This window comes from Piliocolobus tephrosceles, chromosome Y, assembly GCF_002776525.5.
Source record: "Piliocolobus tephrosceles isolate RC106 chromosome Y, ASM277652v3, whole genome shotgun sequence".
Classification (NCBI taxonomy): domain Eukaryota; kingdom Metazoa; phylum Chordata; class Mammalia; order Primates; family Cercopithecidae; genus Piliocolobus; species Piliocolobus tephrosceles.
Genome location: NC_045456.1, coordinates 25,415,161 through 25,423,092, shown reverse-complemented (window position 1 = coordinate 25,423,092; position 7,932 = coordinate 25,415,161). Strand labels below are relative to the sequence as shown.

Sequence of the window (7,932 nt, the reverse complement as noted above, 5' to 3'; positions counted from 1 at the left end):
TCATATTCTTCACATTCTTATAATGATGCCAGGCATTATATTAATGTCTACTCTTAATCAACGATGATTTAATTTTAACTTCATTACCTCTGTAAAGATGGCACTGTTAAAATCACAATCACATAGACATGAAGTCTTGGGACGCTGTTCAACCCAGTATACATATTTTGGAGATGCATAGGTTTCGTTCTGTGTTTCCACCCAAATCTCATCTTGTAGCTCCCATAATTCCCACAGATAGGAGGGACCTGGTGGGAGATGACTGAATCATTGGGAAGGGTCTTTCCCATTTTGTTTTTGTGATAGTGAATTCATCTCATGACATCTGATAGATTTAAAAACCAGAGTTTCTCTGTCCAAAGCTCTCTCCTTGCCTGCTGCCATCCACATAAGATGGGACTGTCTCCTCCTTGCCTCCCATGATTGTGAGGCCTCCCAGCCATGTAGAACTGTAAATCCAATAACCCTCTTTCCTTTATAAATTGCCCCGACTTGGGTATATATTATCAGCAGTGTGAAAAAGGACTAATACAGGGATCATGGATATGTTTTTATAACTTCATAATGGGTTAAACATTTTTTATTATAACATTTTCTAAAAGTACATTTTTCTGCAAAAATTTTTAAAAATTAAATTTCAGACCAGGCACAGTGGTTCACTGCTCTAATCCCAGCAATTTGGGAGGCTGAGGTGGGTGGATCACCTGAGGTCAGGAGGCTGAGTTAGGCAGGTCATCTTGGGTCAGGAGTTTGAGATCAGCCTCGCCAACATGGTGAAACTACACCTCTACTAAAAATACAAAAATTAGCTAGGTATGGTGGTAGGTGCCTGTAATCCCAGCTACCCAGGAGGTTTAGGCAGGAGAATTGCTTGAACCCAGGAGGCAGAGGTTGCCATGAGCTGAGATCACACCACCGCCCCCCAACCGGGGCGAAAGAGCAAGAGTCAAAAAAAAAAAAAAAAAAAAAAAAAAAAAAAAAGGGTACATTCAATAAAGTTAGCCAAAGCTATTCAGCAGTACAACCAGTTTTGGTTACATGGGTAAACTGGATAGTGCTGACATCTGGGATTTTAGTGTATCTGTCAACCAAATAGTGTACACTGTACCCAATAGGTACATTTTCATTCCTTACTTTTCTCCCAACATCACAGCTTCTGAATTTCCAATGTTCATTATGCCACTCTGTATGCTACTGCATACCCACAGCTTAGCTCTCACTTATAAGTGAGAACATAGCATATTTAGTTTTGCATTCCTGAGTTACTTCACTTAGGGTGATCACCTCCAGTTTCATCCAAGTTGCTGCAAAAGTCATTATTTCATTCTATTTTATGGCTGACTGGTATTTCATGGTGTGTGTATATATATATATAATCATATTTTCTTTATCACTCATCCTTATCAGTTGATGGACACTTAGTTTCCATATCTTTGAAATTGTAAATTGTGCTGTGATAAACATGTATGTAGCGATGTTTACATAATGAGTTCTTTTTCTTTGGACCTACTGAGATTGTTGGATCGAATGATAACTCTACTTTTATTTCTTTGAGAAATCTGGATACTGCTTTCCAGAGTAGTATAAGTGTTCCCTTTCACCCCATCTGCACCCTCATCAATTGTTTTTTCACTTTTTAATAGTGCCAACTTTCACTAGGGTATTATGGTCCCTCGTTGTAGTTTTAGTTTGTATTTTGCTGATTACTGATGTTGAGTATTGGTTCATGTTTGTTGACCATTTCTATATCTTCTTTTAAGAACTGTCTGTTCTTGTTTTTGTCTTCTTTTTAGCACTATTACTTGGTTTTTCTCTTGCTGATTTTCTTGCTGATTTGTAGAGTACATTCAGTTTGCCAGTATTTTATTGAGGAATTTTGCATCAATGTTCATCAGGGATATTGGTCTAAAATTCTCTTTTTTGGTTGTGTCTCTCCCAGGCTTTGGTATCACAATGATGCTGGCTTCTTAAAATGAGGGAGGATTCCCTCTCTTTCTATTGACTGGAATAGTTTCAGAAGGAATGGTACTAGCTCCTCTTTGTACCTCTGGTAGAATTCTTCTGTGAATCCATCTGGTCCTGGACTTTTTTTGGTTGGTAAGCTACTAATTATTGCCTCAATTTCAGAGCCTGTTATTTGTCTATTCAGTGATTCAACTTCTTACTGTTTTAGTCTTGGGAGGTTTAGTCAAGGGATGTGATGGACCTCTTTGAGAACTACAAACCACTGCTCAACGAAATAAAAGAGGACACAAAGACATGAAGAACAGGCATTCCATGCTCCTGGATAGGAAGAATCAAAACCATGAAAATGGCCATACTGCCCAAGGTGATTTATAGATTCAATTCCATCCCCCTTAAGCCACCAATGACTTTCTTCATAGAATTGGAAAAAACTACTGTAAAATTCATATGGAACCAAAAGAGACCCTGCATTGGCAAGACAATCCTAAGCCAAAAGAACAAAGCTGGAGGCATCATGCTACCTGACTTCAAACTACAGTACAAGGCTACAGTAACCAAAACAGCATGGTACTGGTTCCAAGACACAGAGATAGACCAATGGAACAGAACAGAGGCCTCAGAAATAACACCACACATCTGCGACCAGCTGATCTTGGACAAACCTGACAAAAACAAGAAATGGGGAAAGGATTCCCTATTTAATAAATGGCTCTGGTAAAACTGGTTACCTATATATGGAAAGCTGAAACTGTATACCTTGCTTACACCTTATACAAAAATTAATTCAAGATGGACTAAATACTTAAATGTTAGGCCTAAAACCATAAAAACCCTAGAAGAAAACCTAGGCAATACCATTCAGGACATAGACATGGGCAAGGACTTCATGACTAAAACACCAAAAGCAATGGCAACAAAAGACAAAATTGAGAAATGGGATCTAATTAAACTAAAGAGCTTCTGAATAGCAAAAGAGTGCACAGGATTATAAATCATGCTACCATAAAGGCACATGCACATAGATGTTTACTATGGCACTATTCACAATAGCAAAACTTGGAACCAACCCAAATGTCCATCAATGAGAGACTGGATTAAGAAAATGTGGCACATTTCCACCATGGAATACTATGAAGTCATATAAAATGATGAGTTCATGTCCTTTGTAGGATAAAGATGAAAACCATCATTCTGAGCAAACTATTGCAAGGACAGAAAGCCAAACACCACATTTTCTCACTCATAGGTGGGAACTGAACACTGAGAATACTTGGACTCAGGGTGGGGAACATCACACACAAGGGCTTGTTGTGGGATGGGAGGAGTGGGGAGTGATAGCATTAAGAGAAATACCTAATGTAAATGACAAGTTAATGGATGCAGCACACCAATATGGCATATGTATACATACGTAACAAACCTGCATGTTGTGCACATGTACCCTAGAACTTAAAGTATAATAAAAAATAATAAAATAAAAAATAAAAAAAATTAATTTCCACCTTGATTTCATTGTTGAACCAAACATACTCAGGAGCAGATTGTTTAATTTCCAGGTATTTGCATAGTTTTGAAAATTTCTCTTGAAACGGATTTCTAGTGTCATTCTTTTATGCCTAAGACTATACATGATAAAGTTTCAATATTTTAAAGATTTATTGAGACTTTTTGTGGCATACAGTATGGTCTATCTTAGAAAATGTTTCACATCCTGATGAATGTATATTCCCTGGTTTGGGGGTTAGAATGTTCTGTAAATATCTGTTAGGTTCATTTATTCTAGAGTTCAGTTTATGTTATATGTGTCCTTTTTGTCTTTCTTCCTTGATAATCTGTCTAGTGCTGTTAGTGGTGTGTTGAGGTTCCCCACCATTATTGTATTGCTATCTCTTATGTCTAAAGGTAATTGTTTTATGAATCTGGGAGCTCTGAAGCTTGTCACACATATATTTAGGATACCTGTATCTTTTATTCTATCGATCTCTTTATTATTGTAATAACTTTCTTTGTATTTTTTAAACTGTTGTTGCCTTAAAGCCTGTTTCACTGATACAACAATAACCACTCCTGCTTGCTTTTGGTTTCTATTTGCATGGAATAATTTGTCTGCTCCCTTACCATTAACATTGTTATCAACATATTTTCCCTTCCAAAATTACGTACCTACACTGTTATTTAATGAGAAGACAATGTGATTTATAGACTGCCATAATTTATTTAGCCAATCCCTAATAATTGAATATTCATATAATTTTCAATTTTATATAGAGTTTTTCAGTCATTATAACCAAATCAATTTAATATAAGAATAGGATAAACACTGAAACAATCAATTAAAAAATTATAGATGTGTAAGTAAATATATAAAAAAACCTTTTACCACAATAGTAATCAATCAACTATAAATCAGAGCAACCATGTGATGTCATTTTCAACTGTGAGAATGTCAAAGATTAAAAATAAAGAAACAGAGGGACATTAGCAAAGCAGTAGAATAGGAGGCCACCCTATTATATCCCTCACAACAAGAATTTTGCACATACCAACAGACGAGCCTCTTTTTTTTATAAGCCTTGGGATTTATGTAGATTATGGAACCTCAGTATACTCAAAGTCACAAGAGAGTTGTTCTCAGAGTGCTGATTGTTATTCAGCCCCTGTTGATTGTACTTCTGGGTTCAAGCCCCAAAATGGCCTATTTTCCCAAGGGTATTGTCTAGAGCTGCATTTGCCCTTGAGCTTATAATCAGAATCATCTGTCTAAGGGTTCATTAGAGATTACTTACAGTAGAGCCATCTGCCCACCAACATTGGCCACATCAGTGGACCCAAAATTATTCTATAAATTGGCTCCAGCCCCTGTCAGCTATGGTCCCACCTTAGTACTGCTCACACAAATACCAAGAGAAAGGCTTGCCCATCTGTGGCACCAGGACAGATTTTCTTGTCTGTATCCCCCAGCAGTCCCTGAAAGGGTTTTCTCTTATTTCAAGCCACTCTCACTGCATTCCAGCATTTATCCCACATGTGCAGAGAACTGATAAGAGATGCATCCATGTGAGCTACCGGGAAAAACATGCTGTCTTCCATCTCCCACGAAGATCCTGAAGGGATGCTGTCTAAGCTCTGGCTTTCTTGCTGTACTCAGTGAACTACTGCTAAGGCACAGGAGACTGCTGAGACAGTCACTTGTGTTAACCACTGGGGTGGGCTTGCTGGCCGCCTATCCATAGCAAATACTGAAGGGGTACTGTCTTGACTCTGTCCCTCTGCTGAAGCCCATGAGTAACCACACCCATGCAAAGAACTTCTAGAACCTCATAGCCAGACTGAGCTACAAGGGCAACCATGACAACCTCCATTCCCTCAGCACATCCTGAAGGGGCCCCAAAATTCAACTCCAAGCCCTCTCACATGCAGCCTGGGAGCAATCCCAATGGCTCATGTAACTGCTGGAAGACATAAATATTTGTGAAACCAGGACAGGACTGCTGATCTCCAACTTGCAGCAGTTCCTAAAGGAGCCCTGATTCTAAGCTCCAGCTCCTCTCAGCCGTGATCTGGAAGCAATCCTGCCTGCTGATGCCATTGGGTCAGGTTGCCAACAGTGGTCCCATACAGATTCTTAATTAAACCTGAAGTTCAGTTTCAGCTTCTTCTTCTAGCTGTGGTTTGGGAGTAGTTCTGCCCAGCTGACATCCCACTTGGAGATGCAACCATCTGCGTCTCCATGGCATGCTTTCCAACATTTGTCCCTCAGTGGAACTTCAAATTGCCCTGCATCTTGATATATGTCCTTCTTTTCCTTTTTTTCTTTTTTATTATACTTTAAGTTCTAGGGTACATGTGCACAACGTACAGGCTGGTTACATATGTATACGTGCCATGTTGGTGTTCTGCACCCATTAACTCATCATTTACGTTAGGTATATCTCCTAATGCTATCCCTCCTCCCTTCCCCCACTCCACAACAGGCACCGGTGTGTGATGTTCCCCTTCCTGTGTCCAAGTGTTCTCATTGTTCAGTTCCCACCTATGAGTAAGAACATGCGGTGTTTGGTTTTCTGTTCTTGCGACAGTTAGCTGAGAATGATAGTTTCCAGAAAAAAAACAAAGAAGGAAAGAAGGAGGGAAGGAAGGAGGGAGGGAAGGAAGGAAGGAAGGAAGGAAGGAAGGAAGGAAGGAAGGAAGGAAGGAAGGAAGGAAGGAAAGAAAGAAAGTTGCCTTCTAAATTGATCTACACAGTAGGCCATGTAAGTGGAACAGTGGATCAAGTACACGTATGATGGAGGAGGTCAAGGACATAGAAGGTGTAAAATAGAAAGTTACCTGGGAATGTTTCCACACACCTTTCCAGGAAGCAGTCAGTTATAGAAAATAATCATTCTAAGACAGAAATCGTGGATAACAGAAAAGTCTGTCTTTGATGCATTCCTGCTTCAGTGTCTGGTATTTCCGGTTTTTGAAGAGTGTCAGAGGAGGACCCACAGGTTGAACTATGCCTAGAGTGAGGAAAATTGTTCTATTTGTGGGAAGAATTTCTTGAGTCTTTTAAGGGTAACCTGAGATTAGACAAACAGCCATCATCCCAATAACTTCTTCCCAGAACTACGCACTTCCAGTTTCACTTTAAGGGAAATGCCACCATTTTCAAAGAAAGAAGTGGCCATATGGTATCTAATGAGTATGAGACCTTGGGTAAGGCACCTAACTATTTTGGGGTCTCAGCTTCTTTATCTGTCAAATGGGGCAATATCAGCCTTAATCTTATTGGGAAAAAAATCAATAATAAAAGTGAAGATTTTTAATTAAAATAATTCCAGATATATTAATATTTATCTAACTTCAGAAGTTAAGTAACATTCCAAAGAGAGATGAGATCCATAACCGTGGACACATACTTGTACTGTAAAGCTTGACAAAATGAGCTTAAATTTCCTGTGAAGATATCTCTCCACATTCAAAAAAAGTTAAAAATGAAGTAAGAATTCTATACAAAAAGCAATATCTTTCACTCTTCTTTCAGGAAGGGAAGAGAATGATATAAATATAAGCACCCAGATTCATTTTCCTTGGCATCTACGCCTGACTCTCATAGAATTACCCCAAAATAATGCAATAGAGTATGTAACTCAAATTGTTATTCAGAGAAGCATGCAGTTGTTATTTGCTCTAAAGTAAATAATAATTTGTCCAGTCTTCTCCACAGATTTTCTGTATTGGGGATAACATTAATGAAGATCAAAATAAAAACTTACAAATAAGCAGGTATGGTGGCTCACACCTGTAATCCCAGCTACTCAGAAGGCTGAATTAGGGGGATATTTTGAGTTCAGTAGCTCAAAGTCAGCCTTGGCAACACAGCATGATTCCATCATACCCCACCCCAACAAAACTCAAAACTCCAAAAGCAAACCAACAATCCTTAAAACTTTTACCAGAAAGGAGTCTTTATTTAGACCCCAATAGAGGGTTTTTGGACCTCATGTAAGAAATAATTCAGGGCAAGTGCACAGAGTTAAGTGAAAGCAAGTCTATTAGGAAAGTATGGGAATAAAATAATGGCTACTCCATAGGCAGAGCAGTGGCATGGACTACCTGATTTAGTATACTTATAGTTATTTCCTGATTATATGCTAAACAAGAGGTAGATTATTCATGAGTTTTCTGGAAAAGCAGTAAGTAATTCCTAGAACTGGGCTGTCAGGCGCAGTGGTTTATACCTGTAATCCCAGCACTTTCGGAGGCGGAGGCAGGCAGATTACCTGAGGTTGGGAGTTCAAGACCAACCTGACCAACGTGAATAAGACCTGTCTCTACTAAAAATACAAAATTAGCCAGGGTGGTGACACATGCCTATAATCCCAGCTACTCAGGAGGCTGAGGGAGGAGAATCGTTTGAACCCGGGAGGCGGAAGTTGCTGTGAGCTGAGATCGGGCGCCATTGCACTCCAGCCTGGGCAATAA

The 7,932-nt window shown here is 39.1% G+C and overlaps 1 long non-coding RNA gene across 2 annotated transcripts in view; it reads right to left on the bottom strand.

Annotated features, from left to right (window-relative positions):
- LOC113222274 overlaps positions 1-7,932 on the bottom strand; it is a 58,112-nt gene that overhangs the window by 25,893 nt on the left and 24,287 nt on the right. For both annotated transcript variants that reach the window (XR_003308314.2, XR_003308313.2), the window contains exon 2: positions 6,295-6,467. This is a non-coding gene — a long non-coding RNA (uncharacterized LOC113222274). The remainder of the gene's footprint in view (positions 1-6,294; positions 6,468-7,932) is intronic.